This window comes from Monodelphis domestica, chromosome 7 (assembly GCF_027887165.1).
Source record: "Monodelphis domestica isolate mMonDom1 chromosome 7, mMonDom1.pri, whole genome shotgun sequence".
Classification (NCBI taxonomy): Eukaryota; Metazoa; Chordata; class Mammalia; order Didelphimorphia; family Didelphidae; genus Monodelphis; species Monodelphis domestica.
The window spans coordinates 279,652,098-279,678,555 of record NC_077233.1 but is presented as its reverse complement, the minus strand read 5'-3'; the positions used below and the strand labels follow the sequence as shown (position 1 = coordinate 279,678,555).

At 56.4% G+C, this 26,458-nt stretch overlaps 1 protein-coding gene across 3 annotated transcripts in view; it reads right to left on the bottom strand.

Annotated features, from left to right (window-relative positions):
• Nucleotides 1-26,458, bottom strand: part of RAI1 (retinoic acid induced 1) — a 268,555-nt gene that overhangs the window by 51,334 nt on the left and 190,763 nt on the right. For 2 of the 3 annotated variants that reach the window (XM_056804477.1, XM_056804476.1), the window contains exon 2: nt 22,957-23,147. The gene's annotated coding sequence lies outside the window, so the exon portion shown is untranslated. Of the gene's footprint in view, nt 1-22,956; nt 23,183-26,458 lie in introns of those variants that run through there. The other variant, XM_056804478.1, reaches the window with a different exon arrangement.

Genomic DNA, 26,458 nt, shown 5'->3' with positions numbered 1-26,458 from the left:
AACAGCTGCCCAAAGCCCCAGAAGAGCCACTTCCCTCCACTCTCCTGGCCTTCCAGTGGTTCTAAGGGACTCCTGTCTACCTGGTTAAAGCCGGGGCCCCAACACAGCCCCCCCATTCTCGGGTGGAATTCAAGGACGACCCTGGCCCAGGCCCCTGATTCTGGGTCCCTGTCAGAGAGTGAGCTGTGTTCTCCGTCCCCTGGGAAATCTGTCTCTCTCCTGCTGACATCCATCTTATGCTTCTCCTTTGTGAACACCGAGGCCACCAATTCAATCCTCCCCCCACCCCCAGCCACGTGGGCCTTCTTTTCAGTCAGCCCCCCCCCCCCCCCCAGGGCTCTCCCAAAGACCCCGCGTTCTTTATGCTACGGCAAAACATGGTACTATTTATCTAGAGCTGTAGTGCTGGCTGCTTGCTCCCTGACGCTGACACTTCTGCTCGCCTTATCATTATTTTTACCCCTTTAATTTCCTCCTGCAATCTCACCCAGTCTCCCTGGTACCTGGTGATGGCACACATGCCTGACACTTGATTGCTTTCTTGGCCTCCCTGCCTGGTGCATACTGGGTTTTTTCCACCCTCCTCTTTAATTCCTTCCTTCTACCTCTTTCTCCTCCAATATCTCTGCCTCTCTCTCTCCCCCTCCTCCTTTCCCCTCCCTCCCTCCCTCTCTATCTCGGTTCTTGTGTCTCTGCCTTCTCTTTCTCCCTCCCTCTCTTTCTCTTCCTTTCCCCCTCCCCCTCAGTCTCTCTCTCCTTCAAACTCTCCCATTGTTGTGTGGTGGATTTAGGCCCACAATTCCTAATGGACTTATTAGGAGCTGAGCACATCCACCCCAGTATCAGCGGGAGGACTGACCACCCCTGAGGATATTTACTGGCTGCCCCTAGACCCTAACCCTCGAGGCATAAATCCACTTATCTCTGAACACTTTCCATTTCCCCTCGGTGTCTCCCCTCTCTCTTGCTTCATTTCAATCAATTTCAGCCTGAGCCTTCCTGCTTTCTTCCAAAATGGACCCTGCTGCTCTCCAAGAGCTTTATCCTCCTGGTCTTCTCCCCTCCTCCTCATCCAGCTCCTTCCCACTCCTGTCCGTCTCCGGGACAGCCTTCATGGCCTTCCAGCCAGGGCCCTCCCCCTCACGGGGCTTGGATTCGAGAACTCTGGGGCTGGGGAAGTCCAGCTGGACGAGCTCATCTTTCTGTCTGATGAGCTAGAGGGTCCCCGTAATGCCCTCATGCTCAACACCCCCCCCCATTTCCTAGCCACTACCGCTGGGGGAACAATTGCTTCATTGTGAGGGGAACAAGAACAGAGACGTCCTCCACCACCCGGGAAGCCTCGGAGAACTCCCAGCTGACTAGGCTGCCCTGCTAGCCTGGCGCCCCATTCGGACCTCCCTCCCCCACCCTTCGTAAAACTGGGATTACACCGAACTCCCAGGGAGCCGAAATGGACGCTCCACGAGGAACGGCCCTGTGCCGGTCCTTGGGCTATTGGGGGGGGGGAATCAGACTAAGGAGGCCCCCCATCTCCGAGAATCGGAATCCAGTAAAAATAATTTCGGCCCGATTGTAACTTTGGGTGAGGATGCAGAAGGCGCTGCCCAAAGCAAAGCAAAGCGGAACACGAAGCCCCTCCGGAGAAAGCAGCCTCTCTGGGGCTTTCTGGCCCTCTCCATCCGTCCCCTCCCCCAGCCCTCGCCCATGGCCCTGAGGAGCGGGTGTCTGCCAGCAGACAGCTCCGCCCGCCCGCCGCCCGCGTGCTGCTGCCAAGACAGCCCTCTAAGTCACTCGGAGAGGCAGACAGCTCCGTAATGAAGCGATGCCGGCCGCTCTCAGGAACGACACCGGCCAGCGCCAGCCTATCAAAGACTCATTTTTCTTTTTCCTGTTAGGCAGCCCCCCTCGGGGCCTGCTCTGGTTCCATGTGACAATGAGGCGATTCTCGGCCTCGGAGCCCTCCTCGGCCTGGGCACCTGGGGGGGAGCGAGAAGGGAGAAGCCAATCAAAGCCCAAATTCAGTTCTCCTACGGAGTGGTCGAGATAAGCTCTTAATGTGGGGCCAGAATGAGGAATTCCAACCACAAACACACTCCAGATGTGAGTTCTTGACAGCGCACTGGTGGCCACCAATACACTAGGCCTGAAGGGCCACATCCGGGCTTCCTGCCCCCCCCCCCCCCCATCAATTCCACTGCACGTTAATTTCTGGGAGGCCCCGCCCTCCTCAGGGCCCTTTGTAGTCACAGGAAGGGCATCAGGCCCTAATTCAGGCCCCAGCAGCTCGGCACCAAGGAGTCACTGGCTGGAATTTCCCTCCTAACTGGAGGGATCCTGCCTCCCCCGAGGCCCAGGCTCTAGGACGGGGCAGGCTGGGGGAAGGATCCAGAAAGAAGAGTTTACAACTGGGACAAAGAGTGGCGGCAGCCAGCTTTTCCAGGCCTCCCTCCCCTCATCTGGAAACGGAAGGGGCACTGGATGATCTCTGGTCCCTTTCAGCTCCCACGGCAGCGGGCTAATCTGGAGTGCAGGGTCTCCTCCTGTGACGGTGGGAAGCAGGGGGCCATCTTCCCTGTCCTTCACAGCCTCAGCCACCCCCTCCCAACCCACATTTCCCTCTGGGATCCCCGTGAAAGTCCCATGTCCCTCTCCGGGCGGGCCACAGAAGGCAGTGGTGGGGGAAGAAAAGAGGAGAGCAGCAATTTAGTTTCTTTATATGATCAATAGGTTTCTGTCCAGCTCTAGAATACCATGATTGCAGCAAGGCCCACGCTGGCCCTTCTGCAAATGTCTTTTGTTGTTTAATGGATTGAAGGGAAAAAAGACAGACAGAAAGGACCCACATCCATCTTTCCCTAAGTGGCACCATCTCCCTGCTCCACCCCACCCCAACAGTTGCCCCTTTTATTCAAGAACCGCGCCCTGGGGGGGAGCTTCAGCTGGGGGCCCAGGGGAAATGTGGCCCTACAGTAACCTTTTTTCTTCCAAACAGGACACGGAGCCAGAATCCCAGTGGAAACAAGTAAAATATCTGTTTGATGTTGTAGGAGAAATGATTTTAGCATTCTCCATTCTGCCCTGGAATCCCAAAGATAAATACTGCTGCATAGGAAGTCTCCAAGCAGATTTTCAGAAAGGCATCCGACTCTGTCAGTCTTCCCTGGCTGGGCGCCTCAGCTCTCCCTCCCAGTAATGCCTCCGCGGTTCCTTGGAGCAGGCAAACAAGGGGGGGGGGGACAATTTGGAACAGGGAATTTCCAAAGGGAATGATCTCGGTGCTTTCCTGGCCTGCTTGGAGTCCAAGGTGACTGGAAGTTCCTTGGACGGACCCAGTCCATCCCCCGCCTTTGGCCAACACCCAAGAGAGCAGAACCAGAAAGGGGCCGCATCCACCTCCCTAGTGCCCAGCAGAAGACCAGAGGCCCTGGGAAGGGAGCGGACGTGCCCAGGTGACACAGCTAGTCTAGCCTCCCCCAGTCTTAGGTCCATCCTCTTTTCACCCTCCCAGGGCTGCTGGGCGGGGGGATGTCATCCCTGATCAATTGATTGCTCCCCTTGGGAGCCTCTTTAGAGAAAGATGACAGCTTCCACCAGTGGGGGAGGAGGGAGAGATGCTGACCGAAGAGGAGAGGAGAGGAGAGGCGCTGCGCTGCTCGGGATTCTTCAGGGAGGGGAAGAATGGCTATTTAGGGCTTGAATGTGGAAGAGAAATGGGGGAGGTCCGGGGTTCCTCCCCATTCCTGGGTCTTTGAGCTGTTCTGAAGGTCCCACTGATCGGGGGCCCTCCTGGCTCCCCCCTACCATGGGCTGGTTCCCCGACGGCCTGAGGAGGGCAGATGACTGGGGAGGAAGTGGGCAAGGGCCAGGAACAGAGCCAGGGCCGGGAGAGGTATCCCAGGAAGCCGGCTGTGTCATCTTGCCATCCACGGCCCTGTGAAAACTAAGCTGGAGCCCAGGGAGAAGGGGGAAAGCTGGCTCCTTCCACCCTGCCCCGCCTTGGGCTGAGGTCTTTCCTTCCCAGCACAACCAATCTCATCCGAGGCTCCCAAGCACACCAGGGGCAGGGAAGGGCCGCTCTTGTCCCATTTTACAGACGAGGAATCTGAGGCCAACGGGGTGAAGGGACTTGTCCAGGGTCACTCGGCCAGTAACTGTAGGAGGCTGGACTTGAGCTGAAGTCATCCTTGGCCACCTGGCTGCCCTAAGGCTCTGCTGGAGATCCAGGCCGGGGAGAGACCCAGGAATGGCAGGCCGGACAGGATTGGGCAGTTTCCTACGGAGACCCGAGTGAGGCTCTCAAATGCTGTCACCACGGCGAGAACAAGGGGCGAGGGTCTTCGGAGGTTCGGGTGGCCTGGACCTAGCACAGGGAAGTCAGCTCCGGGGGGCGCAGCACTGCCGCCCCCCAAAGTAGCCCAGAAGCCATTCTTTGCCGGGAGGCGGAGAGCCTGCCTCTTGCATCTTGAGCCAAATGAAGTCCCCCCTCCTATTCCCCAACTCTTTCCGGCTCTCCCTGGACTCCATGACGCTAACCCTTCAGCTCAGCTCCAGGAGAGGTAGTCTTGTGTTGCTCCCCCACTCGACTCCATCCCATCCCGATGACGTCAGAGCATGCCTGCGGATCCACAGTCCACGCCCATCTCCCCATCCTCTCCAGGGCCACAGCCGGAGGCTGGGGGAGGCGGGGCCATCTTGTCTAGCCCTCTTCTTACAGGTGAGGCTGGGGGAGGCGGGGCCATCTTGTCTAGCCCTCTTCTTACAGGTGAGGCTGGGGGAGGCGGGGCCATCTTGTCTAGCCCTCTTCTTACAGGTGAGGCTGGGGGAGGCGGGGCCATCTTGTCTAGCCCTCTTCTTACAGGTGAGGCTGGGGGAGGCGGGGCCATCTTGTCTAGCCCTCTTCTTACAGGTGAGGCTGGGGGAGGCGGGGCCATCTTGTCTAGCCCTCTTCTTACAGGTGAGGCTGGGGGAGGCGGGGCAGGGCCCTGTGGCAGCCCTTTGTAAGTGGAGGCACTGCCGTAGGGCACTCGAAGATCTGCAGAGCTCTCTGCACTCTCCCATGGGATCCACAGGACCCCCCCCAGGGGCTGTTGTTGTTCCCCGTTTGACAGGTGCAGAGCCTGGAGGAACAGAGGCTGGGCGAGGGCCCCACAGCTAGGCGCTCCTCTGCTCTCTCCATGCTCCACCTTCCTTCTCTCAGCGCCGGTCTGGCCTGGGCCTTGGACGCCGTTCCGTGGCTTTCCTCGTGTCCACTCTTCCTGCCCACATCGCTGCTTTCTCAGGATCCAGGTGCTTTGCCACTTCCTTCTCCGGCTCGCGGGACAGATGAGGAAACGGAGCCCCTGGGTCATGTGGCTTGCCCGGTAGCTCTGAGGCCAGACCTGAACTCGGGGAAACAAGTCTGTCTGGCTCCAGGCCTGGACGCAGCGAAGCTCGGCTGTCTGACCAAAAGCCCTGCGTGGCCCGAGAGCGGCAACGAGGCCAACAGTGAAGCTCTTGAGGGTCCCGCGCTGTGCAAACGCTCGTCTGACCCTGGTAACCAGCCTGGCCAGGTGCGGAGACTCCGACCACCCCGCTGGTCAGGAGCCGCCCCTGGGATCCCAGCTAATGGTTGTAGGAAGCTCCTTCCATTGCATTCGGACAGCCCTAGGAACAGACGTTCTCTTCTTTTAAAAAACTTATTTAATTTGTTGGAATTCCCAGGTATCTCCCAGCTCTCTTATTTTCCACATTTTACAGATGAGGAAACGGAGGCAGACAGAAGTCAAGTGACTCGCCCAAGACCACACAGCTGGTATAGGAAACAGGATTCGGATTCAGGCCTCCCCAACTCCAAATGGAGCACAGTCTCTGCCGTACTGTACGTTACAAGGTCCTGCCCTCGGCCAGGGTAGTCGGGAGGAAGCCGGGCCCAGGGATCCTCCCTTGGGCCACCTTGCCTCCGAGCCAGGGGAGGGGCGCGTCAGGGGTCTCCGAAGGATGAGGTGTATCAGGTTGCTCCGGGCCAGGGTGACGTGCTTGGATGCCAGACTTCCGGGCACAGTCCTGGCCTCAGAGGCGGGAAGGCCTGCTTTTGATTCCAACCTGAGACTGCCCAGCTTTATGAGCCTGCCAAGAGCCTCAGCTGTCTCATCTGCTCACTGGGGGCAGTAATAACTAGGGCCTCACAGACTTCTCTGTGGAGATTAAAGTAGGGGTGCCAAGTGCTCCACACGTTTTCAAGGGTATCATTGCCGTCCTCTGTTGGTTCGGGGTTTCATTTTGGTTTTGATCCATATCTTCCAGGATCACTCCTAAGACAAGCGTGTCTTTTAGGACCCTCGCCCAGGGTCACACAGCTAGGTGGGGTCTGAAGCCAGATTCGAACCCAGGGCGGCACGGTATCTGCTGTGTCACCTAGCTGCCCCTCCCTCGCTGTCACTAGGACGAGGACGTTGCTCTCCAAGCCCTCCAGTGGAGGATGGTGAGGGGCCTAGTTGGAGGGCTGCCCTCCTGGCTTACTTGGGCCCACCTGCAGGGCCTGCTTTGGTGACTCCCAGTCTCCAGGAAAGCTGGCAGAGCGGGAAGCCGGCCTCCAGGGAGCCTCGGCCCCCCCCCACGGTCTCTCAGCCGAGAACACAGCCATCCCTGGGCCCGGGCCAGCCTGGGAGGGTGTCAGCGCCCTCCCCCCATCTTCCGGAGAAGGGGGGCCGGCCGTGTGGGGCCGAGGACGCGAGGTGTGATGAGTTCAAGGGCCTGGAAAACCAGCCCCGAAAGCGTCCTGATCAGGGCGGCTGGGACTGAAAGTGGTTGGAGCGTCAGCCGTGTCTTGGTAACAGTTGCTATGTAAAACCCTGGGAGGTAGGATTTACTGTCACAGTTAATAATAGATGAAGGTTTTAGAATTTCTGACACTTTAAATTTTAAGCCGTTTGATTGATAATGTCTGGAGGAAGGCGTGGGGGAGGGGCGTGGGGCTGGGGGGCGCACAAGAGAGCCCAGGAGCGCTGGGTGCCCGGGCAGGGATCCTAGACGGCCGCCTCCTCTGCTCAACAAAGATGCTCCGGAGAAGGGGGCTGTTTCCATGGCTGTTGTGGGTTCTCTTTTCAGACAACCCACAAGAATATACTGGATGCTGGCTGCGAGTGTAGAAGGACAGAAAGCAATGTGTGCTCTCGGGAGCTTTCCTGGTGGGCAGACGCGCATATACAATCACGTGTAACACAAATGGAAAGTGCATGCAAATCGAATGTAAGGAAATCAGGAAAAGAGCGCAACAACAGTGTGCAGGGGAGGGATGAAGAATGACTTTTTTAACTCTTACCCTCTCTCTTAGAACAAACACAAGTATAGGTTCTAAGGCAGAAGGGCAGGGAGGGCTCGGCAGTGGAGGGGGGAAATGACTTGTCCAAGGTCACACAGCTAGTTGAGTGTTGAGATTGGTAGCCAGATTGCAAAGGGTTGCAGAATGAATGAGAGGAGAGGAAGTGGACACTCGGATTTGGCTGAGAAAGGGATGACAGCTATATGTGGATAGCCAGAAGTGAAGGAAGAGTTTGGTTAAATTTTTTTTAAGATGCAGATCTGGGAATCGAATGCAATTGGAAAGGAACTGGTAAATAAAGGAGGGGAGGCTGAGCCTACCTGGGGTGGCGGGGCAATCTGCTGGAGCAGAAGGAAGGGGCTGGTGAAAGGCTGACCTGGGCAAGGAGAAGAGCTGCCTCCTCCTCAGAGCCTGGAGGAAAGGAGAGGCAGTGCAGGAGGATGTCAGGGGCTTCAAGATGAAGGCAAGGGGAGAAATGGGCGCTCCTGGTAAACCGCCTCAATTTGCTCAGTAAATAGGAGGTCCTCAGCCAAGAAAGTGAGAGGAGGGGAAGGTCTGAGGAGAGAGAAGGAAGGGAGGCCTGAAGAGAAAAGAAGGAGAAAAGAAACCGTTTGGAATATCTTCTATGGGGAGGAGTCAAAGGCCTGCCTGTAGCCTGTGCGCGTATATTTCAAGCAGTGTCCTGAAATAGACTTGCTGGAGGTACCTGGGGGTGGGGGCAGGGCAGCGGTGCTTGTGCAGAAATCCCACGTGCCTGCTGACTTCCCTCTGGGGTTCCTACAAGCGGGGGTTGTTAGCAGCACGGCGCCTGCCTGCGCAGAACGGAGGGTCAAGAGTGATCCCCGAGCAGTTCTCCTTCCTTGGGTTGCTGCCTCTGTTCGGAGAGGAGCCAAACACAGGATGACTTTTATCGGCCGGCTTCTACCCCCAACTCCCTCCGAGCCTTGTGAAAAGGGCTGGAAAAGGGCCTGACCGCAGGCCTGCTGGACCCCCGGCCCGAGGAGGCCGCCGCTGCCTCCCTGGGTCAGCCACACAGCCAGAGCTCTCTCCCGCTCTTGTTGGGGGCTCGGAAAGGGCCACCATCCACTCCCGAAAACCTCAGCGACAATGATGTCAAATGCACCGTTTAGTATCACCCTAAGAAGAGCAGGAAAGGCCAGGCTGGGGGTGAAGCGACTTGCCCAGGGTCACAGCTTAGACGTGTCTGAGGTCACACTTGAACCCAGGCCTCCTGACGCTAAGCCTGGAGCTGCCTCGGGCCCAAACCACTGGCCTCTAACGCTGTGCTCGGCGCCTGCCCGCCAGCCTCCGACACGGCTTCCCACCTCAGACACAAGCACGGCCCACAGACCCAGGCCGGGCCGCCGGTGCCTGAAAGGTCCGCCATTAGCCAGTCCTCTGAGCTAAGGCGAGCAAGGCTTCAAGTCCCCCCGGTCAGCTAGGCTGGCGGCGGTGTGGGGAGGCCCGTTAGTCCATTAGCAGCCATTAGCACCTTAGCAGGAGCTCTACCAGAGCCAGGCTCCGCGAGGGAGGGCCATAAACGGCGTCATTAATCAATCGGCTAAGAGAGCAGCTTCTGGAGCCGGCTCTCGCCCGGGCTCCGGGCCGAGGCTGGAGCTGCCGCTGTCCAGCGCCCTGCACTGCGCTAGGCACGGGGGACACACAGACACATGTGCAAAAGAAGGATTTCCAGGAGCTGCCCCGTAGGAGGCACAAAGTACAGAAGCGGAACACAGACAAGGCCATGCTGGAGGTTAGGCGCAAGCATGCGCAGAGATCAGGGAAAGCTTCCTGTAAGAAGGAGTGTTGGAGGAAACTCAAGAGGGATCCTGTGAGGCAAAGAAGGCAAGGAGGGAGGGAGGGCATTCCAGGCACAGGGGCAGCCGGCCTTCTGCAAGCCTGAGGAGGTTGGAGATGGAATGTTGGGTGAGGCTGGACTGTAGTGTCCAAGGGAGGCGCTGATGATTATTAAGCATGGAGGGCCTACTGTGTGCAAGGCCATGGAGGGCCTACTGTGTGCAAGGTCACGGAGGGCCTACTGTGTGCAAGGCCCTCTAAGCACAGCTCCCCCCTTAATAAATTACAGCAGAGAGTATTTAAGAGAGCCCAAATGAGGAGCTCAGACTCCAACACTGCGGGCGTCCCTGGTGCCTAAGCCTCGGACCAGCAACGGGCTCGGAGCCACTTCATAACGGTACGTAGCCGCCGCGTACACGCTTTGTAGCCTTTCTAAGCACTTCCCCATCTGCTGGCTCATTTGGGTCTCATGACAGCCTGGCCAGGCAGGCCAGATTCAGTTATCCTCATGTGGGCAATAAGGAAACTGAGGCACAAGGGGACCCTCTCCAAACACTTAGTAGGCACCTACTAAGTGTTTGATGGATCGGGAGAGCCCGAGCCGAATTCCGCTCGCTGCGCTTCCTGGCAGTAACAGGGAGGTCACAGGACCAGAGAGCTGGGTCGCCTAGTGAAGAGTGCTAGGCCCAGTCATGAAGACTCATCTTCGGAGTGGCCTCAAACACCTACTAGCTGTGTGACCCTGGACAAGTCACATAACTCTGTGTGCCTCGGTTTCCTCATTTGTAAAATGAACTGGAGAAGGAAATGGCGTCACAAAGAGTGGGATGTGACTGGACAACAGCATATAATACTTTGAGATTCACCAAGTACTTTCTAGGAACTGCCTTGACCCATAGAATTACCCTGATTTGGAGACAGAAGTCCCGAGTCCTGCTGCTTAATATAATTCTAATTTATAGCTTCCACAACTCGCTAATGTGTCTGGGCCTCCATTTCCTGATCTATGTAAGGAAATGAGGGGGCTGGACACGTAGGGAGACCCCAGCTCTCTGGTCCTGTGAGCTCCCTGTTACTGCCAGGAAGCGCAGCGAGCGGAATTCCGCTCGGGCTCTCCCGACCCATCAAACACTTAGTAGGTGCCTACTGTATGCCTGACACTGCGAAGCACTGGGCCCTTGGAGTCTACGGATCTCTCCCACGATGTCATGCTGTCTCAAGAGGGCCCAATGGCCACCACTCTCCGGGCCTTCCCCAGCCAGGACCCTCTCCTGGGAGGGGAGGACGGACGAGTTGCCACTTGCGCTCTGTCTGGTCTACGACATCCCGCGCGCACACCCACACATGTGTGTGCGTGCACACACACCCACACCCACCCACACACACCCACACCCACACATGCACACGCGCGCACACACACACGCACACACACACGGTATTCCGGGGGGCCCCAGTGAAATGGCAGGCCCCCGTTTCTTCATTGCAATGCTCCTAACTCCCCTGGGTGCCAGCCGAACATCAGGCCGGTGACCTGTCCGTTGGGGGGGCTGCGGAGGGCCGGTTCTGCCGGGATCTGCACGCAGACTACCTGACACGGCACAGACGAGCTCGCCGTGGCACTGCGAGGAAGTGGGAGCACGATGCCTACCGCCGCGCTTTGGCCTGGCCAGCCTCGGACCTCTTGACTTCCCTGCCCATCTTTCATCCTCCACCCTTTGTGGCGGGAGCGGCTCGCTGCCCCCCTCCCCCCTCCCCCTGACAGTCCTCACCCCATCCTGAAGGAGGTCAGTATCTAAAACTGAGAGTTTCTCTTTCATCTCCCCGACTCAGTCCACGTGCCCAAGGTCAGGCTCCCTCCTTTTCTCTCTGGTTCTCTGAAGTTCCCAACCTAACCGCCAGGACCCGCGGAAGTCAGTGTGGGGGAGCGGATGGAGGGCTGGCCTCTGAGCCAGGAGGACCCGAGTTCAAGTCCCGCCTCTGACACCTCCGGACGAGGCGACCCCTCGGCGATCTGGGCGGCTCTAGAACAGAGGGGCGGAGAGCGTCAACCTGCACTGAGGGAGCTTTCCTCAGCCAAGCGTTCCCGCCCCTCTGGGACCCCCAAGTGGTATTCCAGCCTCCGAACGCCTCAGGACAGAGAACGTCCCGCACGCTCCTTCTTTCTCTCTCCCTCCCTTCCTCCCTTCTTCTCTGCCTCCCTTCAGGACCCAGAGCCAAGAAATGCTTATTCAATGACTCGCCCGCCTTCCCCGGAACCCCCAGGATGCCGTTCCTTACGTCTCCTTCCAGGTGTCTGCCCGGGAAGCCGGCCCCCAGCTGCTTCCTGGGTGACCCTCGACAAGGCCCCACGCGATTCCTCAGGCTCCCCAAGTCCCGGCCTCCCCAAGATTTCTGTTGGTGGAGGAAACCACAGCACCGCCGGGCTGTCCGTCACGCCGTGGGGGCTTTGGGTGGTTCAGAAAACCTCTGCTCTGGGGAGCGAGCGCGCGCCCGCAGGTTGGAGGCCGGAGCCCCTGGAGGGGGCTCTTAGAGCTCTTCTTTTGGGTCACGGAACCCTGCGGATCCCCCCTCGGAAATAACCCTAAATTTCAGCTAGAGATTTGGGGAATCAAGAGCTGTCACTCACATCCAAGTTCACGGGCTCGTCACAGGGGCCAGAGGGGGGTTCACCGACCCGTCTGAGAGTCCCCGATCTGGATGGATTCTCTTATGAGGCCCGCAGAGTTACGGGGCAGACCACGCGGCCCCACAGCCCGCCTCGCCACCCTCCGGGTCCTGACTGCAGGAGAGCCTCTCGGGGGTCCCCACGGGCGTCGGGTGGGGAGGGGGGGGGCGCACACCCAGGGATCAGAGAGGGTCTGCCGGGGCACCCCAGGCCCCGGGAAGGGCTGGCCACGGCCGATGAAAGGTCATCACGAAGCTGAGAGGTTCCATGTCAGCACCGAGAGAAATCCTTCAGGTCACCGATGCTTCTTTCCTCCTCGTGCCTGGTGCTGCCGCTGGGCCCCCCGAGGCTCCCGATGGGGGGGGGGGGGGCTGGAGCAATCATGAGCCATCGCTGGTGGCAAAGCTTCACCCCAGAGAAGCGCTCCAGGTGACAGGTGGAGCGGAAGGAGAAAGGGGCACAAATGCGGCCTGCAGCAAGGCGTATTCCCAGGAAATTGCTGTTTTTTCCTACCGATGACAAGCCCTTTGCTTCCTGAAGAATTCTGGGGCCTCTTCCTGCATCCACAGCCTTCTCTCTCCTCCATCTGAGGATCTGGTTCTTTTTTTGCATGTCTGGCCTCCAAAGGAGGTTGATTGGCTGCAGTTACTAAAACATGAAGGATTCAGATCTCAAAACGAGTCGTGGGCCCGTGGGCGGCATGTGGACCCCTCGCCCGCTCTGGAGCTCTTCTTTCATTCCCCCAACAACGCGCCAGCCGCGCCCCCCGATCTCCCCATCAGTGGGCCTCGTGCTGCCGAGACCAGAGCTTCAGGAGACAGCAGAGCCCGGGCCTCCAGAGCTCCCGGGCCGGGGGGCGCCCCATCCCCGCCGAGAGGCTTGCAAAGAGCTTCACGCCACCGGCCTCACAAGTGCCCCAGGCAACGTCCCCACTGCAGGGGAGGGGAAGAGCAGCAAACACAACAGTCAGGGGAGTGCTGGAGTCAAGAGTCCAACTCACGCACTTCCTGTGTCACGCCCCGTGTTCTCTCTTTTGAAGCCCTTACCAGGACTGCGTGCTGGCCCCAAGGCAGAAGAGCGGCCAGGGCTGGGCCAAGGCGTCCAGTGACTCGCCCAGGGTCGCCCAGCTGGGGAGTGGCTGGGGCCACACTGGAGCCCAGGCCCTCCCAGGACTGCGTGCTGGCCCCAGGGCAGAAGCGTGCTAAGGGCTGGGCCAAGGGGTCGAGGGACTCGCCCAGGGTCGCCCAGCTGGGGAGTGGCTGGGGCCACACTGGAGCCCAGGCCCTCCGGCTCTGGGCCCGGCTCTCCCTCCGCCTCTTTCTACATCCAACAGCCCCCACGTGAGTGATCTCAGTCGAGTCCTCCTCCCAAGGTATGGCGAGATAAAACCCGACTAGGCTGTGGCTCCAGACAGCGCGCGCTTGTCCAACCAGACAAGATGGGGCGTGAGAAGCGGGCGGAACGGCTCTCAAGAGGGTCTCCGGGGCCTCTGGGTGGACCTCGAAGCCAGGAGAACAACAGGCGGGGCAGCAAGGAGACAGGAGGCCGCGAGCCCGCCGAGAAGAGGGAGGCGGAACTGGCCGGCCACCCCTGGAGCGAGCAGCTCTCATTCGGTGACACTCTCACCCCTCAGGAATCCATCCTGATGAAGGGCCGCATAGAAACGGGGAACCATCCGCACCCGACGCGCAGGCGCCCAACGGCAGAGCACCCGCATGTACAACGGAGAAGCTAGTGGAGCTCGTGGATGAACAGACAGAAAAGCTGTACTAGTGGGAGACCCGAACCGTCCTCTAGCCGAACTAGGTAAGTCAAAGCAAGAAATAAGGAAGAGGCAAGAGAAGTGAAAGAGAGCGTAGAAAAGCCAGAGTTGGTAGTTATGTGGAGGAAAAAAGATAATCCACTCTTCAAAAGAGAGACAACCGGCGGGGGGAATTTCATGCCGGCTCTGATTTTTCCCCGCAGGGGAGACAAACTGGTTATTGGGGTGAGGAGGCTGGCAACCTTGGAGGACAGCGACCATTCCCTCCTAGACTTGGGGTCAAAAATGAAGAAGCTTCTCTGGCTTCCTTCAATCTTGTTCTTTCCCAAGAAGCCTTTCCCGATCTGGCATATCCAAAGCACCTTATTTCTGTTCATTATTCCAGTCTATGCTGCACGTAGCCTTTCTGTACCTCGTGGCTTGCGTTTCATATCCCTCACCAGACAGCGAGCTCTTTGAGAGCAGGGACCATCACGGACCTTTTTTTTGGATCCTCAGGACTTAGCAAGGTGCCTGACATATAACAGGCTCTTTTTTTTTTCCTTAAAAATTTTTTTTTTAATCTTTACTTTCTGCCTCTAAGACAATTCTAAGGCAAAAGGGCAAGGGCTAGGCCATTGGGGTTAAGTGGCTTGCCTAGAGTCATACAGCTAGGAAGTGTCTGAGGCCGATTTTGAATCCAGGTCTTCCTGACTCCAGGTCTGGGTCTCTATCCACTGTGCCACCTGCCTACCCCAACAGGTTCTTAGTAAATGCCTGTTTAAAACAAATAAACCCTTTTACTTTCCATCTTAAAATGAATACAAGTATCAATTCCAGGCAGAAGAGCAGTAAGGGCAGGCAATGGGGGTTAAGAGACTTGCCCAGGGTCACACAGCTAGGAAGTCTCTAAGGCTGGATTTGAACCCAGGACCTCTCATGGAAATGGATCTCAATTCACAGAATCACCCAGCTACCCCCATAAATGCCTCTTGAATGATTGACATGAGCCTTAGGTTTTTGGAAAGCAGATTTCAAAGGGTTTAGAAAGAGGATAAGAAGAATCTCATGGACTAAAATTCTACAGAAGTAAATGTAGCAGAGAGGAGGAACTCTCTAGAATGAAATGCTATGGGGCAGGTGGGTGGCTCAGTGGATAGAGAGCCAGGCTTAGAGATGGGAGAGTTGGGGTTCAAATCTGACCTCAGACACATCCGAGCTGTATGATCCTGGGCAAGCCACTTAACCCCAGTTGCCCAGCCCTTACCCACTCTTCTGCCTTGGAGCTGATACTGTGGTAAGGGATTTTAGCAGGGGCAAGCTGACAGCAAGAGATCCTGTAAACCAACATTGCACACAGAACTCTCAGGAGCTGGGGAACCGAACACACACAGGAAGTTTCTGGGGGCACTTGGTGGACTCCTCTGGGAGAGAGATGCTGCTGCTTTCCCCTAGCAATTAGGAGAGTCAAGAGAGTTTCTGTGTGGTATTTCTGGGGTGGACCCAGAGAGCCAGTGATTCCCTCTTCTTTGGCTTTCTTGATATTCTGCCTGTCCTTGCTGCTGTTGGTGCTATGGGTGCTGCTGCTGCTTCAGCTTCAACAGAGCTGTTACTGGGACGATGCTTGGCTCAAAGAGGACTCCTGGTTGTGAGATTCTTTGGCCCCTGTCTTTGTTCCTACCAAACCCACCTAACCTTAATTACTACTTTAAGAATTTAGTTTAGAATAATTATAGTAGTTATAAGGGTTTTTAATCTCTGTTTTGGGTTAAGAGTTAGTTATTCTCTAATTCCCTTTCCTTTCTCCCTTTAGCTAAATAAGCCTGTTAATTCTATACATATTTTTTGTTTTGAACCCTTCTTTTAATCCACCTATTACAATACTTAGTACTGATTCTAAGGCAGAAGGAAGGGCTTTAAAAAAAGAATGAAATGCTGAAGAAACAAAAGGAAACAATTCCAGGGAGGAGAAGTTCAGGAATTGTTTGAAGAGACCTATGTGGATGCACAGGGAACTCACCAATCAACTGAGATTAAAAAAAAAAAGTAAAGATGATAGAAGAACAAGTTATGCAATACAAGAAGTGTGTCCTGTGAAAATACTGACAAGCACTAACACTTGAAATGAGCTAAGGCTGTCAAGGATAGCTAAGGACAACCACAAAAGGGTTTGTTGATGTGGTTGGGTTTTTTTTTGTTTTTTTTTTTACTATATTAAGGAAAAGAGGAAGATCAGAGAAGAGATAGGACTACTGTATAGGAGAAGGAAAGAGAAAGGAGTATCCATTTACATTGAGCAACTTGCTAACAGCTTCACCACAACCGTACCAAGTTGGGGCTGTTATTTTCTCCATTTTACAGCTGAGAAAACTGAGACAAACTGAGATGAAGTGATTTGTCCCAGGGTTACACACCTAGTAAGTGTCTAAGGCTGGATTTGAACCCAAATTTTGCTGACTTTAGGTTCAGGAGTGGATCAGATCATAACTAACAACAGAAAGAACAGATCTGACCAAATCTGATATTGCTTACGTTTTCTCTGTCACAGAGAACGAACTTGGCACTGGAAAGGACAAAACAAAAATAGCTAACTAGGAGCTGACACCCCTGAGAAATAAAGAGATAGGAGAGAGCACCTGGTTGCTCTTGGTGAGTACACCCTGCAAGAACTGCTAGAACCCATCAACTCCCATGGGTTAAATGATCACCGCTGTGTGAGGGATCCCCAAATGTATATGTCCAGCTCTCGTTTTTCTTCCGACCTCCAGTCCCACACTGTCAAATATCCACTTGGCATTCCAAACTAGATGTCCTATAGGACACATTTGATATGACAAGACAACTCATTATCTTTACCTTTCTTCCCAAACTTCCCTCTTTCTGTTGAGCGGCTTCCCATTCTACCAGTCAGCCAGGTAGCAACCTCGGTGGCATCCCCAACTCATCACTCTCCTCGGCGCAACCTCTCCAGACACATCCAAGCCAGCTCTGGTCAATTGTCTCCACAACATCTTCCATGTCCATCGACTTCTCTCCACCCATCTGCCCACCACCCAGCACATCTTAGCACCTATAGCTTCCCTCCCCTGGACCTTGAGCCTCTTCCCCTTTCCAATCCGTGGCAGTCTGAAGGTATAATTTGACCGTGTCATTCTCCAGCTCAACAAAATCCAGTGGCTCCCTAAGGAAGAGTTCTGGGATGAAATACTGAGTTGTCTGCTCTTTAAAGCCCTTTTATGATCTGGTTCCAGATGATCTTTGCTCGCTAAATGCACCTTATCCCTACTAATATCTCCTACTGTCTAGCCAAACTGGCCCTGCTCGCTCTTCCCTATGGCAGATACTTCATCCTTCATCTCCATGCCTTTGCCAAGGCTGTCCCTCAGGCTTGGCCTCCTCTCTATGACCTCAATGGCTACCTCCGGCATAACGCCTTTCGTGGACTCCATCGCTGCTAATGCCCATCCCACCAAAATATCTTGTATCCCTTTTGTATATGTGCTAGGCGTACTTACATGTGTACATGCTAACTGCTCCACGGAATAGAAATTCCTCGAGGCAAGGACTGTTTAGTTGGCGTCTGAATCCCCACGACTGGTACTAGTAGGTGCTTGAATGATGTGCAATGATGCTTACAAGACTGCAGAAACAAGGGGGAAGTACTGCTAGACTAGGAAAGGGAAGAGGACTCAGCCTATGAAGAATACGCACTTCCTCGGCACGTTTTGGTCAGATCATTTAAGAGGCTGATGACCACCTCCAAGGGGAAGAGGTGATTTTATAAAAGCCAGCCGATCTTCACGAAGACCAGGCCAAACCCGACTCGCCTTCTTTCATTGTTTCCAGGCTTACTAAACGAGGACATCAAGACCATGTTATAAGCACAGTTTACCTAGACTGTTAGCAAAGCTTTAGAGAAAGTATTTCATATTGTGGGAAAGACACAGAAGAGTGAACCAAACGATAATACACTTGGATGGATTTGGAACTGGCTGAACAGCCTGAATAAAAGAAGAGTCATTCGTGGCTCAATGTGGACGTGGTGGATCTCTCCAGTGAAGTACCTCTAGGGACCCATTTAACATTTTTCCCCAGGGACTTGTACGATGGCACAGATAGCACACTCATCAAATTTATGGATGATGGAGAGCTTAGAGGGATAGCTAACACACCGTATGACAGCGTAAGGATTTCCAAAGAGCTTGATGGGCCTGAATATAATAAGGTGAAATTCACTAGCGATAAATGTCAAGACTGATATAGGTTCAAAAACTCAACTTCACGAAGATAGGATTGGTTAAAACAGAATTTGCCTAAAAAGGATCTATACTTATATGAACTGATGCAAAGTGAAGTGAGCAGTACCAAGAGAACAGTATATGTAGTAACAGAAATACTGTATAATGAACAACCATGAAGGACTAAACTAATATCAGCAAAATAAGGTCCCAAATAACCCCAAGGGACTCAATGATGAAAAATGCTATCCACAGGCACATAAGGGACTGTTGGAGTCTGAATGCAGTTCAAAAACAGGCTGTCTTTCACTTTTTTCCTTCCTGAGTTTTTTGGGTACATATATGTGTCTTCTGTCATGGTGTGGGGAATATGAAAACAAGTTTTGCATAAAAGCACTGGAATGATCAATAAGAAACCATTTACTGCCTTGGGGAGGGCGAAGGAGGGAGGGAGGAAGAGAATCTGAATCACAAAATGTCAGAAAACAATTGTAAGAAATTGTTCCTACCATGTAATTAAAAAAAAGGTAAAAAATTGGTGTGCATCAAAAAATAAACTCAAAATTTAAAAGATGTATAGGTGGGCTTAGTGGGCTGCAAGCTTAATATGAGTGAGCAGCTTAAAAAGCTAACTTGATCTTAGGCTTAGACAGTCCTATAAAAGTCTGTGGAGTATCTGTGTTAAGCTTTGGTACCACAATTTCAGAAGGAACCTGGAGAACATCCAACATGATAAGGGCCTTATGTCTAAGTCACGCAAGGATCAGTCGAAGGAATTGGGGATGCTTAGTCTGCTAAAAGGCTGGCCTGTAGAATTAGACTTGTTCTGTTTGTTCTCAGAGAAAAGGACCAAGAACAATGGAAATGATGGCATAGAGGAAAATTTAGGCTTGATTTCAGGAAAAAATGTCCTGAATCATTAAAGCCATCCAAAAGTGAAGGAGCTGATCTTTCACTGGAGGTCTTCAAGTTGGCTGACCACCAGGTGGGTGTGTTACAATAAGAATTCCTTTAGGGTTGGAAGAGACAATTGTTAATTCCTTCCTACTCTCAAAACTTGTGATTCTATAACTAAAAAAACCCCCTCACCTTCTGGTCTTAGAATCAATACTGTGTATTGGCTCCAAGGCAGAAGGGTGGTAAGGGCTAGGCCATGGGGGTGAAGTGACTTGTCCAGAGTCACACAGCCGGGAAGTGTCTGAGGCCAGATTTGAACCCAGGACCTCCCGTCTCTAGGCCTGGCTCTCAGTCCATGGAGCCACCCAGCTGCCTGGATTCTGTGATCCTTTATAAGGCTGTTGTGCTGGGATAGAAAGAGCCTTGGGGTAGGTGAGGACTCGGGAACTAGCTCTGCCACAGACTAGGTCAGTCCTTTTCCTTTTCTGAGCCTCAGTCTTCTCCTCTGTAACGTGGGGATCATAAAGCTTGCCTTGATGACTACTGACAGGGTCTTCTGAGTTAGGGAAGGTGACATGCTTTGAAAAGCATATAGAAGCATTGGCTGGTGTGAGAGATTGTTTAGCAATGAGACAAGCGGCATTTTCCGGCTGCATGAAGGGAAGAATTCCTGTGAGCTGCTTTAGCCTGGGAAGGCCGCGTGGCAAATAAAACCATCCGCCCGAAGACCTAGAAGACCCTGGCCTGGCCAGCCCCAAAGGCCGGCACGCTGGGGGGCACGCAGCAGGCTTCCCAATCCCCGCTCACGGCCGGCTGGAGGCCCAAAGGAGGGGACGTCTGCGAACGTCCTGGGGTTTCTGGGCCTGGGGGGAGGGGCTTTCCTGGCAGCAGGAAGGATCATCCTCAGCTTAACAGCAGAGGCAGCAGCAGCTCAAGAGGGGAAGAGACGCGTTCAAACGTGCTCTCCGGACTGGCCCGGCCGCTCTCTCCTCCAGAGCGGAGGGCAGCCCGGGGCTGGCACAGTCAGACGTGGCTTCTGTGGCCCAATTCCAGAGGGGGTGGAGAGGGGCAGCGGGTGGGAAACATGTCTGGGGAAGAAGAAGATGCGGGGGGAAACCGACTGGTGGAAGGGCCCTCCTGGGAAGGAAGGGGGCGGCGGCGACCCAGCTGGTTGGGGGGCTCCCTCCTGGGGACTGCCAGGGACCCGTGAGGCTGTCCTTGGAGAGTGGGGGACAGCGAAGAGCAGCCCCGGGTCGCAGGCCTCACTGTCAGCTCGGGCCAGCCTAGATCGGGCCGGTGCCATCTGCTGGAGACGTAGCCGAGCCCCCCTCGGGGTCCAACAAAGGGGGAGCCGGTGCTTAGGGAGTATCAGCGAAGCCGTGGCAGGGTCTGGGAAGCCCATCGGCCTACAAGCCACCAGGCCAGGGTTTCTGTCATGGGGAAACCCGTTCAAGGATGGCCGTTCCAATTCTAGGGCTACCCACAGAATTCCCTGGTGGGCCCCAACTCAGGAAGTCGGGCCTGCTCAACCTCCCTCCTTCCTTCCTGGGCTTTCTCGTGTCTGCTCAAAGGCGTTGAACCCGAGGAAGGTGAGCTTAACACACTGTCTCCTACACGAGCAACGGTGCCTACACTCAGGGTCTGAGCTCAAGGTCCGGCCCCGCTCCCCCAGCCACCTAGCTGACTTGTCCCCGAAAAGGGGGGTTTCCTCACTGACCCGCGCAGTCTAACTTTACAAGTGTGAAAACACCTTCTGAGGGAGGGACCACCACAGTGGCGAGGGGGAACGCCCTGGCTAGAAGGAGCACGGCCCCCCCGTCTGTCACCGGCACGGAGCCCCGTGGGGGGCCGGGGGCAGGCCCCCTCTCAGTGCCACCGCATCGAGCTCCCTCGGAAGCCCGCGGCGCACTCCCACGGGCCCGCCGCCACGGCTTGGTTCGAGTCTCCTCTCTTCCGGATCGCCACGCCTCGGTTCCAGGCGGCCACCCTCCCCTTCCTTCCTCACTCCCTGACAGATCCCCAGCCCGCGGCTCCCCGCCTGCTTCGGCCCACGCGATGCTGAAGAGAGCTTGGAAGCGTCTTCCGACGGGGCGTCTGGCTCCATCCCGAGGGGGGCTCTCTGGCCACGGGGCCCTCCTGCTCCACTTCCCCGGAAGCAGGCCTCTGTCGGTCCTGCCCAGAGCCCCCTTTCTCTGGCGATCTTCCCTCCTCGTCTCGGCCGGATCACGCAGACCCTCGACCCATCTTCCCCGCCTTCTCCACAAGACGGGTCCCTGGGACGGCCGACAAAAAGGCCGAGCAGCCCCCATCCGGAACCCGCCGCCGCCCCCCGCCGCTTGGAGTCTTCTCTCTCTCTGCCACACTCTGAGAAAACAAGGGTCTGCCCTGGCTGGCCTCCCTCGCCCGCCCCCCGGGTACCGCTGACTGCCCCCCGCCAGGGCCTGCGCCGCCTCCCTGGGCCACCTCAGCAGCTCCCCAACGACGTCCGAGCGCAACATCGCACGAGACCCGGAACTCCGAATGGCCGGGCCGGGCGCCGCGCCTGGGCTCCACTGCGATCCCCAACGGTCAGGCGGGGCGGCCTCTAGGCATCTCGAACTCAAGTCCAAAACGGACCTCGTGATCTCCCCCCAAACCCGGTCCTCTTCCACAGCTCTCTGGTACCATCGGCATCACGGCTACCCCCCCTCCACACCTGTGACTTCTCATTCTCACACACCCCACATATTCCATCAGCTGCTAAATCTGATACTTTTTTAAAGAAAACTCTTACCTTCTTAGTATTGATCCTAAGGCAGAAGAGCAGCACGGGGCAGGCCCCTGGGGTTAAGTGACTTGCCCAGGGTCACACAGCGAGGAGGGCGGGAGGCTAGATTTGAACTCGGGTCCCCTGACTCTAACTTCAGCACCACCTAGCGGCCCCTTGACATTCTCTACCATGTGGCCTCCTCTCCACTGTCCCTTCTTGGTTCGGGTCCTCCTTCACTTCTCTTATGGACCACTGCCACAGCCTCCCATTTGGGCTTTCTTCGCTTCCATCCCTCCTCCCTCCTGCTGCCAGAGTGGAAGCCACTCCAGAGTGCAGGCCTGATCATGTCAACAGTGATCCCTGCTGCCTTAAGGCTCCAAGAGAAACCTGGGTTAGTACTTAACCCTCTTCACAGCCCGACTCTTCCTACCTTTCCCGTCTTTTTTGGATATTCTCTCCTTGAATTCTCCCCTGCAGCCGGGTTGTTGCCCTGGATATCCCACCTCCATGCCTTTGCACTAGCCATTCCTCTAGGCTATATTGCCTGCTCCTCCCCAATTTCCTTTAAGACTCAGCCCAAGGGCCACTTCCTAGAAACCCCTTCTGAGCCCACCCTCCTACTAGCCCCGGGTTCATGTTCCCCAACGACCTCTACATCCATGCGGTCTCTTGCATCTCCATCAGGCACTGTACCACGTGAGCAGCTCATAACTACAGATGGACCCAAATGCGCATGCTCACAGCAAGGTCCATGGGGCGCTGTGTTCAGAAATCCTCGTGGATTCCCACGAGCCCATCTGGCACGCGGGGCCCAGGAGCTTGGGAACACATCCCCAGACACTGTTCGCAGATAAAGGCAGCTCTGAACACCTGGGAGAGGTGTTCATGGGTGGGCTGAGCCAATATAAAAAAACGGTCCACCTGAGGATTGCTCTCTCCGGGCACAGTGACGGAAAAGGGCTGGGCCTCGAGTTTGGGGCGTCCCCCCACCCCAGGGCCCAAGGTCGGCACTCCCTGCGGCACGGCAGTGCCAGCAAACACCAGGGAAGGAGCCTGGAGCCCCCAAGAGCTCCCGCCTCCTGAGGGGATGCGTGCGCGTGCGCGTGCGCGGGGGGGGGGGGGGGGGCTTGGCTGGGGGCGGGGTGCAGGAGTCCGGCTCGTGTGCACGCACGTCAGCTGGGCACGGCTCTAAGGGGGAAGAATACCTTCTCTCCCGGGCGGGTCAGGGCCCACCCCTACAGGGAACCGAGGGGAAACGGCGGCCCGGAAGCCGGCAAGGGAGCCGGATGCAGGCTGGCGAAGGCCCGGGGGGCTGAACCACACCCTCCAAACTGTTTCTGGCCCGGGAAAAAGGTTCCTGGCGCAGCGTCGGATACGGTCGCAAGACAGATAATGAGCACAAGCCCTGCTTTGGAGCTTCCTCGTCACGTGGTGTCGCGAGCCGGGAGAGGTGGGGAAAGGACGGCCGAGCGCCCCCCTCCCCCCCCGCTCCCCCTCCCCCACCCGGTACCGTGTCATTAGGGCCGCCACAGTTCCCAGGGCATGGCAATGAATGCAGGAACATACCTCCTCGCCTCAGATGGGCGTTCGCTCTTCCCCTCCTCGGCTGTGATTGATTAAAGGATCAGGGACATCTGAGAGCCTGGCCGTGGCGGGAGCCGCCACTGCGACTCCCTTTGGACTTGAAGAGCTTCCTTGCCTGCCGCTCGCTGCTGCCGTGGGCTGTCAGGCAGCTTTTAATCAAGGTTTGCTTATATCTGCAAAGGCCTTTCCCACAGGGAGGGAGAGAGGGGGAGAAGAGGTGGGGGAGGGGGAGGGAGGAGGAGGAACAGGAGAGGGGAGAATGCATTAATATTGCAGCGACCCTCCGTGCGGATCTCTTCCCTTCCCCCCCCAGCTCCCCCCCCCCCCCCGCCCCCGCCAGTGCCCATTCTCCAAGCTTCCAGCCGGGAAGGCAAAGGGGAGAGCATCGCCTGGGCAGATGGCAGCCGGCTCATTCCCAGCGGCATTAAGCGCCTACTGTGCGCTAGCCGGGCTGGTAGCTGCTCTGCAGAGAGGCTGGTGGGGAAGGGAAGGGAGCCCCGGGGAAGCGGCGGGGCCAGTGGGGAGAGTGTGGCCAGGAGAAGGCGGAAAGGAAGGGAGCCCCAACATCAAACAAGCCTGGCTGCGTGCCTGCTCAGCTCTCCCTTATTCCCTCCCTCCCAGTTCTCCCAGCCTTCAGGGTGGCCTTCCCGGGTCTTCTCCTCCAGGCTCTGTCCTTGCCCTGCCCAGGGACTGGCTGCATGTAGGCCTAAAGCTCCTGGGGGTCGGGCCCCACCCCCACCCTTTGCACCCCCAAACCCAGTCACTGGAGCGCGTTGTCAGCATCTCTCCAGGACCACAGCCACAACCATCTCTGGTCACCCTGGCCTGACTGGTCTCTGCAGCCCCCCCAAACTCCCCCAAGCTGTCCTCAGCGCTCCCCGGGGCCAGAGCCGTGCTGCAGCCCTTTCTGCCCCTCCTCCTGAGCTCCGCTTTCCAGACAGGCCCGCTGACTTCCTGTTCCCCACCCGGGACGCTGGATCTCCCGTGTCCCCTCGGAGGCCCTCCCTCCCGGCTCTTGTTCTTGGAGCCCCATGTCTGCCTTCGAGGCTCTTTTCTGACCTCCCCAGCTTTCAGGAGCCTGCCATGAGGTCACTCTGCACTTGCTTGGTGTACCCCATTTTCCTAGCTGTGATCGTGGGGTGTCGCCCCCCATAGCTATGTGCTTTGTGATGACAGGGCCTCTGTGCCCCACAGAAGCTGGCACAACAGCGCAGCTCAGTGAATCTGTGCCAGGACACCGAGGCCCTCAGTCCAGATGCTGCGCCGACTTCCTGCCTCTGCTCACATGAGCAGGGTAGGCCTGGGTGCTGTGAGGGATGCAGAGGAGGAAACGGGCCCTGCTCTTACGGAGCTTCTAATCTGGGGGGGGGGGGTGTATCAGGCCCTGTAACTGCCAGAGACATAAATGCAGAATAAGTCTGGGGGCATTCAAAGGAGGAAGAAATCACATGGGTTTGAGGAAAATACCAGGAAGATACTCTGGAGAAGGCAGCGTTTAAGCTGAAAGACAGGAAATCTCATCAGGGCACGATCTCCAACCAAAGTCAGGATCCAAGGAGTGGCATAGCCCCGGGGATGGAGGGAAAGGTCTGGTGCCATCCCCCCTTCTCTCCCCCTCTCCCCTTTATCCTCTTTCTCTGTCTCTGTCCCTCTCCCTTTCCTCCCTCCCCCTCCTTCTCTCTTAGAATCAGTACTCGCTATAGTTTCCAAAGCGGAAGAGAAATAAGGACTAGGCAATGGAGGTGAAGTGACTTGCCTAGGGTCACACAGGAAGTGTCTGAGAGCAGATTTGAACCCAGGATCTCCCATCTTCAGGCCTGGCTCTCTATCTACTGAGCCACCCAGCTGTGCCATTCCCTTCTTTTTCAAAATATACACTTGCCACAGTGAATTTGGAATCAGAATCCTTGCCTTACCACTTATCACTGAGCCAAAGTAAATCCATCTATGAAATCATGGGGTTGAACTGGGTGACTTTTAAGGTTCCTTCCAAATGTAATCTGTAACTCTGATGACATCATGTGTGCCCTGCCTCCACAGAGGGAGGACTAGGAGTAGGAAGCAATTATATATACCTACTCAACAGGCAATGCTTTTTTTTTTTTTAAATAAATTTTCTCTCATTTAAACCTCAAAACAACCCTACAAAGTAGGTGCTATTGTTATATACATTTACTTGCTGAGGAAACAGAGGCAGAGGTGAAATGACTTGCCCAGGGTCACACAGCCAACTCCAAGTCCAGTGCTCTATCCATTGTGCCACCAGCTACACCTCAGGGGAGGGGGGAGGAGGTGTTATTTTTCTGGGGTCCTGCCGTTTTTGCTAGGGATATGCCCTAGTCCTACTTCACACCACAGACCATTTTAATCATCCTGATGCATTTCAGCCTGCAGACAAATCATGGGGCAGGAGCAGAGAGCCGTGGCATGCTGTGGGCTCCCGTTCAGCATCCCACAAGCTTTCCTGTACACGCTACTCCCTCCCCCCACATCCAGGTGCTCCCTGCCTGCAGGTGGACTTGAGTCCTCCCCGGGACAATGGCCTTTTGCCCCTTCTCTGCAAAGACAGCGGGGCTCCTCTCTGCCCGGCCGGCTTGGGGCGAAGGCAGGCAGGCGGGGGACTCTGGGGAAGCTCGGCCACTAGCTGGCCATCGTGGCCCCCGGGCGACTTCGCATTTCCCTGCCCAAGTTCCCTGTAGAGGGCCCGCCAGGGAGAAAAGGCCCACAGGCCGGCCCGACGGTGCTGACAGAGCAGGGCCTCGGCGGAGCTTGGAGGGCGGATCGCAGGAGTCCCTTAGCCTGGCGCGGGCGGGCAGCCCAGGCTGGCCTCCGTGCCCCCAGCCGCCCGGAGCCTTGGCGATGATGGGGCTCGTCCCAGCGGTGGGCCTGCCAGCTCAGGGGTCTTTGGGTGTCTGCTCTGTGCCAGGCGGCCACGGGCCGCCCACTCGCCAGACGCCTCCCACCTGCCAGGCCGGCACCCTGAGCTCACAAGGGACGCGGAACTGGCCTGGCCAAGGAAGGAAGGAGCGGACGGGGGCTGGGGGAAGTGGGTTCGACTCCACGGTTCATTCCAAGGAGCGTGAGCGCCCAGATCTTCCGGGCCGAAAGTGAGCTGGCAGGGGAGGCTCGCCTCCCGAGTGTCTCGGCTGACAGGGCGGCAGAGAACCCGGGCACCCAGGGCTGACATCTGCCGGGCAAGGCCCTGGGAAGGGCCGCCTTAAGCAGGGAGGGGCAGCCCCAGAGGGCGGGACACAGCGGGGGATGGGGGGCTTCTGGCCCAACACGTCCAGGTGAGATGAGGGCTGAGAAGAGCTGACATCTGCACAGCCATTTGGGGTCTGAGGCTGAGCGAAGTGAAGTGATTTGTTCGGAATCGCCCAACTAGGAAGAACGCTGAGTAGGATTTGAACTCTGGCCTGCTAGCTGAGCCGAGGAGTCTAATGATCTCGGGTGGGCTGTGGGGGAGGGGCGGCAGCAGCAGGGC